Source organism: Drosophila miranda, assembly GCF_003369915.1.
Source record: "Drosophila miranda strain MSH22 chromosome Y unlocalized genomic scaffold, D.miranda_PacBio2.1 Contig_Y2_pilon, whole genome shotgun sequence".
NCBI classification, from domain to species: Eukaryota; Metazoa; Arthropoda; class Insecta; order Diptera; family Drosophilidae; genus Drosophila; species Drosophila miranda.
In genome coordinates, this window is record NW_022881614.1 from 21375929 (window position 1) to 21388571 (window position 12643).

A 12643-nucleotide genomic window follows, 5' to 3' on the forward strand; every position below is an offset into this window, starting at 1 on the left:
GCAGGACACAAGCGCACCCCTTGCAAGATCCGAACCCAACAAGCCATCGTCATCCTTCGATCTGGCCATCGATAACAAGGACTTTGACTATGGAAACCAAGGGAGGAGGTAGATAGATATAGTTGTTGTTAGGTTTAAGGATATATGTATATATATATTTAGATAGTATATGCAAATGTTTTCCACTTATTTATTTCTTTATACTAAGCTAAGTTTCGATGAATAAAACTATTGCAAAATCATCCTTGTATGGGGGAGAAAACTAAATATTTTTGATGGGGGAAAGTGTCCTTGATCCTTGATAAGGACTCCATTAAATCAGGGACATTTTTCCGATCACAGGAAGCAGTCGCACGCCTATATCGGCCCACAAATAGCCTAGAAAACTAAATGTGTAATGTTGGGGTTGCTGGAGTCCTTACGGAAGGATCAATGAGATTTGTTTAATCCCGGCGGGCAATGGCACGCAAATATCTATAGCAAATATCCTTGACCCTTGGTCCTTGATACGGAATGCATTAGATCAAGAAAGCAATTTCGATCACAGGAAGCCGTCGCACATCCCGATCGGACTAGAAATTGTGGAGAGAGAATTTCAAAGAAAAGAAATTTTTTAAAACCCAACGACCTTCTGCTGATTTCTGTTCGCCTGGTATCCCAGATTTGAAATTCTCGTTTTCCACCATTTTGAGCAGCCAAAGAAAATATGAAAAAACTGAAAAATAAAACTAAAAGAAATTTAAAAAAAAACTAGCGACTTTCTGCTGATTTCTGTTCGCCTGGTATCCCAGATTTGAAATTCTCGTTTTCCACCATTTTGAGCAGCCAAAGAAAATATGAAATAACTGAAAAAGAAATTTAAAAAAAACTAGCGACTTTCTGCTGATTTCTGTTTGCCTGGTATCCCAGTTTTGAGATTCCCGTTTTTGGCTATTTGAGCGGTCACAAGTTGAAAGTTGTACAACAAAAAAAATTTTTTTACAGCAACTTTTGTTGTGTGTTTTGTGTGGCCCGATCTAGGCGTGCGTACTCGGAATAGCTTCCTTGAACTAATTCATTCCTTATCAAGGACCAAGGATCAAGGATATTTGCTACAGACATATATATCTTGTTTTCACCGTTATTTGTGGCCCGATCTAAACGTGCGACGGCTTCCCGTAGCCGGAATTGCTTCCTTAATCTAATGCATTCCGTATCAAGGACCAAGGGTCAAGGATATTTGCTCCATACATATATATCTTGTTTTCTCGCTTATCTGTGAGCCGATCTAGGCGTGCCACGGCCCTCCGGGATCAGAAAAATCTTCTTGATCCTTCGGTAAGGACTCCAGCAACCCCAACATTACACATTTTCTAGGCTATTTGTGGGCCGATATAGGCGTGCGACGGCTTCCTTTGATCGGAAAAAAGTCCCTGATTCAATGGAGTCCTTATCAAGGATCAAGGACATTTTGCCCAATAAAAAATATTTATTTTTCTCCGCTATTTGTGAACCAATGTGGGCGTTCCACGTTGTTTTGTAATCTGGATAGTTTCCCCGGTAGAGGATACAGCAAGGATGGTTTTCCAATAATTTTATTTATCATAACTTAGCTTAACATAAATAAATAAACAAGTGGAAAATATCTTATCTATTATATAAATGAATAGACGCGTATGTATATCCTTAAACCTAACAACGATATCTATCTAGATTGGTTTCCCGTGGTTTCGAAGGATCGAAGGATGACGATGGCTTGTTTGGTTCGGATCTTGCAAGGGGTGCGCTTCTGTCCTGCTGGGATAGGACTCGGTCTGTCTCGACTACGCCTCGGTAATGCTTGGTAATGCTGGATGGAGTCCTACATCTGGTAGGGGGAAATCGAAAACGACTCGGTTTGTGGCAAAGCGTAGGGTACATACTCGTAAGTGCTCTGTGAAGGAAGAGATCATTTAAAATAATCAATATGATTCGGCGGCTTATGACTTGGGGGGGGTTATTTCCGTGAACAAAAAATTCGGCTGCGGCGCTGGTAGCCGAAGACCGTGTGATCTAATCTAGACAGTTCGTTTGCAACATGTTCGGTGTATGAACTGGCACATCTACGAATATATACTGTATGGGGTTACTGGTTTAATTGAGATTGTGGAGATAATGTTTTTTATCCCCAATCGGCCGACTAATTATTTCGAATTAAATAAAACTCGGCGCAGAAATAAAATTACGATATGTTCTTTAATGCGTGACATCCAAATTGCAAGTGTGGCTTGCCTGCCCTTTACATTGCCGCTCCGATCGCTAAGCGCAGCTTCGCTCGGCCGACGTCGGTAGGCAGACGCAAAGCGGAGATAGCGAAGAGCGAGCTGGCAGAGAGCGTTTAGCAGGGCAAGCAAGCGCAAAGCTTTAACAAACAAATGAGTGACATAGACATAAGTAACAAACAAAATAAGCGGCTGAGGGCCAAGAATTAGGTGCTATTTGGCCAGCAGCTAATCGGCTGGGTTCTGCTCCGAACATTCACCCCCCGTTGGAAGGCAAAGGCTTTCAACAGGTCCATCCTGAAGGGGCAGAACCGCTATTTTTCCAACGGCCCTCTTGAAGATGCTTGCTTGGGCGCAGCTGGCGGCTACGCTGGTATGATCGTCGAACGCAGCAATCGGCGCTTCTTTACGAAGGCGGCTTGTCGTGATTACGTCTTGATCATCGGGAACCTCTGTAATTGCATAGAATGGCAGGAAATTTGGCAATGTAGAAATTGTTGAAAGTTGAATTTCATTTAGCGTGGATATGTAGGTTTTTAATATATGGAAAAGTTCGCGCTGCAGTTCCTGATTCTCCGATCGCAGTTTTTCCACTTGCACCTGGCACTCGAGCAGCTGCTTCCTGCATTGCTGCTCTAAGTTTTGGTACTCCAGCGTTGTGGGTCGAAAATCGTCAATAGAGATGCACGAGGAATTTTTAAAAGCGGCTAAAGCTGCACGCTTATTCTCCGAGCTATCAATGCTTCCTGATACTATCCAACCAAGTTTAGTCTCCTGCAATGTTGGCAATTGGGCTGATAGTCGAATCTGTCCGACGCACATTAAATCGAAGAACAAACCAGAACCTATCAACAGATCGATACGTTGGGGCTTGGAGAAATTAGGATCAGCTAGTTTTAGATTATTCGGCATTGGCCAATCCTTTGCGTCTACGCCGAAGTTAGGCTGCATTTCCGTAATTGAGTTGGTGACAATTGCAGCGAAGGAAGCTCGATAGCTTGCGTCCTGGGATTGTACAACTATATGTACAGACTTGCTCGAAGGTAGAATGGAATCTCCGATTCCAGAGATGTGAACATAAGACGAGCGATGATCCAACTGCAACTGATCAGCCAGTCTAGATGTTACAAAGTTTGCCTGTGATGCAGAATCCAAAATGGCACGACATGGGATAAGTGCTCCATAACGATCTGTTACATGGACGAGGGCAGTAGGTAGCAACACGTTCTGGCTAGGCTGAGATTTCTGGATCGAGGGGGAGGGCTAGAACACCCGCTTGCTAGAAGCACAGTCGCGGCCTCTTGCTGGATCGATTCCTCGGCCGGTGAAGAGGAAGATGAAGCACCAGTTCCCGATGGAATGTGGAGTAGCGTGTGATGTTTGGCCTGGCAATGCCTGGAAAGTCCTGACCTGCACCTCTGCAATTCATGGGCTTTGTTGAGGCAGTTCAAACACAAGCGGCTCTTCTTTGCTTCTTTGTATCGTTCAAACGCAGAGAGATTCAGGAATGCCTGACATCTAGATATGTAATGCTCGGAGGAATTGCAATGGTTACATATGGGGTTAGGATGGTCGTTACTGGAGGTGATAAGGGTGACAGGATTGTCTTCTCCCACCTGTTGACTAGGACTTGTTGCCATGGCTGATCCCAAATTCTCCAGCATCCGACATCTCGCTTCCAAAAATGAGGCCATGCTTGACCACCGAGGCAATCCTGACGTCGGCAAGTTCTCTTCCCATTTCTCCTTTGTTTTGTGGTCCAGTTTCGTGCCTATGATGAAGATCAGCAACCCATCCGAAATCTCCTGCGGGGTCGCCAAGGTCTGAAGTGCACGCAAGTGCGAATTGATTTTGTCGCTGAGCGCGCGCAAGCCGATAGCTGAGCCCTTCTCCACCCCTTGCAGCCCGAAAATAGCCTTGACGTGTGCCTGAAAATGTAACAGTTTATTATCGAATCGCAACATTAGCAAATTCAACGCCTTGTCGTAATTCTCCTCAGAAAGTTCCAAGGAACGAATCGTATCCAGCGCAGCACCATCTAGACATCCATGAAGATATTGGAATTTTTCGATGATTGGTATACGATGGACTTTGTGCACCATTGTCGAGAACATCGAGTGGAATTCTGGCCAATCCATGTAGTTCCCCCGAATCGCGGAAGCTGCAACTCGGGCATTCGAGAACGGCCTATACTATTATAGGCGAACAACGACGAATTCCCCTCGAGAGTATGCCGAGCCGTTGAATTGGCAACATTTACCGTGCGAGCAGCCATCAACTCCCGCGACAGCCTGGACCTAACCTTGACATAAACATTCGAAAAGTCCAGCCGGGCATCATGGGCTAACTGCAGGAAATCCAGCCTTTCAAGGCTCGTTTGAGCGGCATCGAAATCCGCATTCATTCGCTCGATCTGCTCTAAGCGAGCTTGAAGTTCTGCCTCATCTAACTCGGCAAGCTCTTCCTTGGTGAGAAAGCGATCCATGGCCTTTAGTTGGCGCGCGATGGACTCGGCCTTGTGCTTGTAGAAATCTACATCACTTGGCATTGCTGCGTTCGCGACATTGGTAGGCTCAGGTGCTGCCATGTTGAGGTTTTAAAAGAGTCACTCAGCACGACCGAAAAAGACACCCTGTATACGTATAAACGTGGGAACCGAAAGCAAAGGGATTACAGCTAATGCCTTTAGCTGCGCGGCTGTGCGAGCTGTCCGATTCCGCTTTGTACTCCGCTTGTGTGTATTAGTGAGTTCGCTGCACTGCCTACCGCACTGCACTGACCGAATTGTCGCGACAGAGAAATTAATAGCCAGCAATGCGTGTATGTAGGTGTATGTAAGTGTGTTTTAGCACCGAATTGTGCTTAACCGCCGAAAATTTGCTAGGGCTAACGAATGTCGATCGCGAATGATTATTAATTGACACTGCAACTCAGAGATCACGTCGGGGTCACCAAATTTTATGTGGAGATAATGTTTTTTATCCCCAATCGGCCGACTAATTATTTCGAATTAAATAAAACTCGGCGCAGAAATAAAATTACGATATGTTCTTTAATGCGTGACATCCAAATTGCAAGTGTGGCTTGCCTGCCCTTTACATTGCCGCTCCGATCGCTAAGCGCAGCTTCGCTCGGCCGACGTCGGTAGGCAGACGCAAAGCGGAGATAGCGAAGAGCGAGCTGGCAGAGAGCGTTTAGCAGGGCAAGCAAGCGCAAAGCTTTAACAAACAAATGAGTGACATAGACATAAGTAACAAACAAAATAAGCGGCTGAGGGCCAAGAATTAGGTGCTATTTGGCCAGCAGCTAATCGGCTGGGTTCTGCTCCGAACAGAGATGAGATCGATTGTTGCGCGGGAAAAAGCTCGCTGAAATCAGCTCAGCTTAGTTTGATCGATCAAGCATGTTTGTTTTTTCAACAAGCTGATTGCTGATTTTGTTCAAGTGTATTGGTTCATAAGTGATCGAAAATGGGCTGCAAAACATTGTTAAGCGAAATTACGGTTAACCCAGCGCTGGGGAATAAGCGGAATTATTGAAAATATTTGAATAATAGTTTTATTTCTATAATTTCTGGAAGGCGATAAATTAAGCAAAAAAGTTTTATTATTTACCATTTTCATATGTCAATAATAAAGATTGTTCAGGCCAGCAGCAGACGATTGCCGCGCACTGTGCCAACTTCGTGCGCTCCGGTCTCAACTCGCTCTCGCGCGCTCGGAGGGGCACTCGGGAGACTTTACGACCCACGATCCACCCGGCGCTCAAGCCATCATGGAGCATAAGGCCTAGTTTTAGTTACGTTTCCCACCCCGCTACAAGCTGTCGTCGTGCACATACGCGCACCTACAGTCCACATACATATATACCGAAATACAAGGAACATATTTATTGGAACAACTCTGACTTCTTCTTTTGGATATTTTCGCACTCGTCGCTGGAAAGCCGCTCCGGTGATCCGCCCTCCTACAAACATTGGTCCTTCGAGCCGGATCTTCGCCTTCCCCATAAGGAGAAGCTTACCCCAGCCAGCATCGGCGGATCGCTCTAAGTTCAAGATAAGTAAGCCCAACACCAGTGCAGTGATTTTGTGCGAGTTTTCCATCCCAGTCCGAGTACCCGTGGCATACATATTACATACATACATATGTATTCATTTCTCGCTCTAGCTCCAAATTAAACCATACTTCGTTCTGCCAACGGTTGTGGCCACCTACTTCTCCAAAGGTTTAATTTGATCCGAGCAAGCTCCTGCGGTCAACCTCCGATCCAGTGTATATATTCCTACCTCTCCCAGCTACCAGCTGAGCTTTGGTTGCTGACATATGCACATGCATACAAGCACATGTACACATCGCAACGCAATCCAAGCGGCTGACAAAAATCATAAATTCATATGCTTGCAATTGGTTTGTTGTTTTTTTTCCATGCTCAACGCTCCATCGGTTTTCGGTTTTATAAATAGAGAAAATAAATCACTGCGTCTCCGTATTTAACTAATTATATTGCCAACAAAAATAAGACACGATCCATACATACGGCACCACATATATATTTATCTTACATATACATACATACGTACGCATTTGAAAATTATACATATTGCATATAAAACGGTCATCCACCGTTTTAACCGTTGTTTTACATCTCGCCAAAAAGTTGGGTCGTCAACCCAAGCCACGGTACATAGCACTTACATCCATACGCACACACATACAAGCAGCAGCAGCGGTGCATTCGTTTCGTTTTTCCTTTCGCTTTCGCTTCTCCACCGTTTGCTTGCGCGGTTGTTGGTGGGAGAATATTTTTCGGTGCCGCGCTTGACCGTAACGGAACGCCAAGTGTAGCGCTACCCAGCACTTCGAGGGTATATTGTTTTCAACATTCGTTTGCAACCGACTCTATATAGGGGTACCTTGTGCATCCATATCATTGCTCATCCTTATTAGTCGCTCTTGGTTGGCCCTTTGTTTTTTATTTGATCGTAGTATTTTATATTTATATATTCCGGCCACGGTGCCCGACTTCTACTATATAAATACTCGCGATAAATCCCGCCAAGGCCACATAACCACGGTTCGTCGTTCACAACTTCCACTTCTCCATTTCCACTCACCTGCTTTGCGACTCTGATACGCGCTATCGCAAATCCATCAGCCAACCATGACCACTGGTGAGAAGAAATCTCGCAAGAAGTTTAGGCGGGGGAGTTCGCTGAGTTTGACCCATCCACCCAGCTCCAACGGCTCAATCACTACGCCCACAGCTTCCCGTCCGGCCCCAGCTGAGCGAGGTCCGACCACGTCCAGGGCTCACACACCACATGCCTTTGAGGCCTTGTTGCTCCCCTCGGTCGTCCCTCGCACGGTTCCGAGCACTATGGCCCAATCGGTCGCCAGTTCCGCACGGTCTAAGTTTGCCTTGGCTGCAAGCAGACTGACACGCTTCGACCAGAAGCTCAGCGCTCCAGATGCTAGCACACCAACCCGCTCGCTCTCCCAAGTCCATCGAGATCAACTCCGAAGCCTGTGGGCGAAGGTGGACGCGGAGTTCGAGGCCTGTGTGGAGGCGATAACGGAAGTAGATCCAGAGGGGGCAGCTGACGTCCAGGGGATGTACGATGACTGCTACGCGGTCTACGCGCAATGCCTTGCCGAACTGAACGATCAGCTCGAACCCCCGACTGTCCCTCACACGCCTCAACTGGCCATTCAAGTGCCGACTTCCGGCGGTTGCCGTCTTCCTGCATGTGACACTGATGTTTTCAGTGGGGACTACCAGCAGTGGCCCACGTTCCGAGACCTGTTCACCGCCATATATATAGAGAACCCGAGGTTGGCTCCAGTAGAAAAACTGTTCCACCTCAACAAAAAAACAAGCGGTGAGGCCCACGACATAGTGGCACAGGCTCCACTCACGAACGAAGGGTTCGCGTCCGCATGGAGCGCCCTCCGTGAGCGTTTCCAAAACAAGAGGCTGATACTCAAAGCACAGCTGAAGATCCTTTTCAGTCTGCCCCAAATCCGCACCGAGTCAGCTGCAGCGCTAAAAGAGCTTCAGAGGGCCGTCCACAAGTGCCTTACGACACTCAACCACTCCGAGGTCTCCACAGACAGCATTTTCGCTGACGGAGTGTTAGTGTACCTCATATCCGCGAAGTTGCCGAAAGCGACTTTGGAGCTTTGGGAGCAGTCCGTGACACACAATTCCGAAATTCCCACCTGGCACGCTATGGACAAGTTCCTGGCGGAGCGGTACCTGTCTCTCGAGGTGACCGAGGATGGCCATCCAGGCATGGAGACTCAGGCCCACTCCAGGGCGAGTCTACCCACGTCAGAGAGTTCAAAGGGCAAATCCATCCCATTCCGTTCCCAAGGGAGCCCTGTTGCAAGGCGGGTTCACTCGTTCGGAACAACTGTGGATCCGAAGCGGAGAACGTGTGATCTTTGCTCCAAAGAGAACCATCCGATCCGGGTATGCCCTCAATTCCTTCAGATGAGAACTGATGCTCGCTCCAGCTATATTAAGCAAAAAATTCTTTGCTTAAACTGTTTCGGAAGAGGTCACCAGATTCGTGAATTCCAAAGCGCCCACAACTGCAATACGTGTGGAGACCGGCATCATACGCTGAAGCACCGTGGCACTCCAGTTTCCAGCCAATCCGTGCCCAACTCCGTACCACTTTCGACTCCTGCCGAAGCTCAGCCTAGCGTTCAGAACTATTTCGCCTCCGGCAAGAGGGCGGTACTCCTGGGCACGGCTATTATTAATATTTGCCACTTGGGGACAAACTTTCGCGCCCGCGCTCTAATCGACCCGGGCTCCGAGGCGTCGTTCATTACGGAACGTCTCTTCCAGATCATTAAGTTGCCATTCCGACTCGCCCAGGCACAGGTCTCGGGCCTCAATCAGACCATATCCGCTCAGTCCAAGAAGCTCTGCCATTTTTCCATCCGCTCCCGGATGGGAGCTGCCGGAACTATCAGGCAGCCTTCCCTCCCATCCGATCCCGCAACACTCGTTGCGAGACTTGCCGAACCTGCCATGGGCAGACCCGACATTTTACGCAAGCTCACAAATAGATGTCCTGATTGGTGCCGACATCCTTCCATCCATCCTCTTGAGCGGCTCATAGACGAATATCTGTGGATCTCTCCTCGGACAGGAGACCATTTTCGGATGGGTTCTTACAGGCCCAGTGCCAAACACGGTACAAGGCAGGGTCGCATCCTTCTCCACGCAAATTTCCACCGAGCTAGAGACTCCGTTAGACAAACTCCTCACAAAGTTTTGGGAGGTGGAGGACATTCCTACTTAAATAGAAAGCGAGTCGGATTCGTACTGCGAAAGAAATTTCCTCCGAACTACGTCAAGAACGCCAAGCGGGAAATACGTCGTCACGTTACCGTTTCGCGACCCAGATCATCTCGGATCAGATCTGGGGTATTCAAGGGCAACCGCGCTGGCCCAGTTCCTAAGAAACGAAAATCGCTTGAAAAGAAACAGTCCCCTACAAGAGCAGTACGACACCGTGATCCAAGAATACCTAGAGCTTGGACACATGACAGAAGTTCTTCCGACTCATGGGTCCTCAACCTACTACCTGCCGCACCACGCTGTCTTCAAGCCTGATAGCACCACCACGAAAGTCCGCGTTGTATTTAACGCCAGTCCGACTTAACCCTTCAGATCCTGAAGTGGCGCTACTACCGGTACGTCTTCAATGCTGACATCACCAAGATGTATCGGCAGATTTGGGTAGATCCGAAGCACACCCCCTTCCAGCGAATTTTGTTTCGCAACAAGGAGGGCGAGATACGCGACTATGAGTTGCAAACTGTCACCTTTGGAGTCAATTGTGCTCCCTTTCTCGCCATCCGGGTGTTGCAACAGCTTGCAGACGATGTCCAGTCCCGATTCCCAAGAGCCAGTCACATCATTCGGTCCTGTATGTATGTCGACGACGTCCTAGCGGGAGCAGACTCTCCCACTGAGGCTCAACTAGCTATCCGCGAGTTACAGGCCGCCCTGAGTTCTGCCGGGTTTCCACTGAGAAAATGGACGTCCAACCACAAGGATATCCTGACTACCATTCCGAATGACCATCTCCTTCACACCGACTTCCTTGAACTCGAGGCAGAACGCACAGCCAAGACTCTCGGAATTCGCTGGAAGGCGACAACAGACGATTTCTTCTTCGTTCCGCCAGAACTGGCATTTACGGCATCCAATACCAAGCGAGCGGTGCTTTCCCAGATAGCAAGGTTGTTCGACCCTGCAGGCTGGTTGGCGCCTTTCATTGTCCGGTCAAAGATCTTCATGCAAGAGATCTGGTTGCAAGAAGTGGGATGGGACGAAGATCTTCCGACCGAGATGCGTCAGCGCTGGCAGAGTTTTCTGCGGAGCTACTCCGCTCTCGACCAGATCCGCATTCCAAGGTGGATTGGCTCCGAACCAGCTGTAAGGGTCGAGCATCACGGATTTTGCGATGCGTCCGAAAAGGCGTACGGTGCGGCGATCTACTTACGCATCGAGACTGACCACCTGGTCAAGGTGCAGTTGCTTACCGCGAAAACACGAGTCGCACCCGTTAAGACTGTATCGCTCCCCCGGTTAGAGCTGTGCGGCGCCGTGCTGCTGTCCGAAATGGTGACGGCTATCCTGCCAAATATGCCAAGCGCACCTACAACCTGTTACTTCTGGACAGATTCCGCTATAGTCCTGTCCTGGCTGAAAAAGCCTGCTTGCCACTGGACTACCTTCGTGGCCAACCGAGTGACCAGAATTTCGCAAGCCACCGGGGTCGAGAATTGGGGTCACGTTCCGTCCGCACAAAATCCCGCCGACCTTGCCAGCAGGGGCGTATCCTTACAGGAGCTCGTCGAGAACCAACTCTGGTGGCACGGACCAGCGTGGTTGGAAGGGCCCCGGCATCAATGGCCAGCCCAATGCGGGGACGATCCCGTGATAACCCTCGAGCAACGTGCTCTGAAGGTTCATTTTGCACCGAGCCCATCCGAAGACTTCCTCGATCGGTTCTCCAATCTGGAGAGAGCCCTGCGAGTCCGTGCTTATGTCCTTCGCTTCACAAAACGCTGCTGGAAGCTGGTCACCGGACAAGAGGACCACCTTGCAAGCGAAGACATTACCGAAGCTGAGCGCACTCTTATCCTAGAGACTCAGCGCAGGGAATACTCCCAAGAGCATCACTGCCTAAGCGAGAAGCGGCCAGTGCCAAGGTCAAGTTCTATCCTGAATTTAAACCCGTTCCTAGACCAACATGGGCTCATAAGAGCATGTGGCCGTATCGCAACTTCTACCTTTCTGAAGTACGACGAACGGCATCCCATTATTCTGCCGTACCGCTGCCGGCTATCCCGCCTTCTCGCGCAATTCACCCACCGGATAACTCTTCATGGCGGGAACCAACTAATGGTGCGACTTATCCGATCCAAGTTCTGGATTCCCAAGGTTCAGAAACTCATGAAGGGGGTGGTAAACTCCTGCAAGGTATGCGTCATCCACAGACAGAAGTTGCAAGCCCAAATGATGGGTGATCTTCCTACGGAACGAACGTCCTTTTCCAGACCGTTCACGCACACCGGAATTGACTACGAAATACGGAATTACACAGGCAGAGCGTGTGCCTGATAACCAAGGGGTATGTGTGTGTGTTCGTGTGTTTTTCCACGAAGGCGATCCATTTGGAGCCCACGTCGGATCTCACGACCGAGAAATTTCTTGCAGCCTTCGCTCGTTTCGTCGCACGACGATGGTGTCCGCAGCGCATTCACTCCGACAATGGCAAAACTTTCGTTGGTGCCGCCAAGGTGCTTACCCGTGACTTCCTAGAAGCATTCAAGGGCTCGATAACTGATGCGTACAGCCATCACCGGGTTTCGTGGCGTTTTATCCCACCAGGAGCTCCACACATGGGAGGTCTGTGGGAAGCCGGGGTGAAGAGTTTCAAAACTCTCTTTTACAAAGCCACGTCCACTCGGAAGTACACTTTCGAAGAGCTTTCCACGCTTTTCGCAAAGATCGAAGCATGCCTTAATTCCAGGCCGCTCTCGCCGATGTCCGAAGATCCAACTGAGTTGCTGGCCCTTACTCCCGGGCACTTCCTTACCGGGAGACCCTTGATGTCCACGGCCGAACCCGAAATAAAGGGTGACCTTAAATCAATAATCAATCGATTGCAGCATTTAAAGGCGCTCACCCAACAGTTTTGCCAGCGGTGGAAAGAGGAATACCTCAAAGAGCTCCACAAGCGCACTAAGTGGCAGACGACGCCAAACCTCCAGGTTGGGGATATGGTTGTCGTCAAAGAAGACAACCTGCCCTCCAATGAATGGCGGCTCGGAAGAGTCCAGTCCGTGTATCCCGGCGCTGACGACAGAGTC

The 12643-nt window shown here is 48.9% G+C and overlaps 1 pseudogene; it reads left to right on the forward strand.

The window, feature by feature from the left end:
• The first annotated feature begins 8006 nt into the window (after positions 1-8006).
• LOC117194041 lies at positions 8007-12365 on the forward strand (annotated as a pseudogene).
• The last annotated feature ends 278 nt before the right edge of the window (positions 12366-12643 follow it).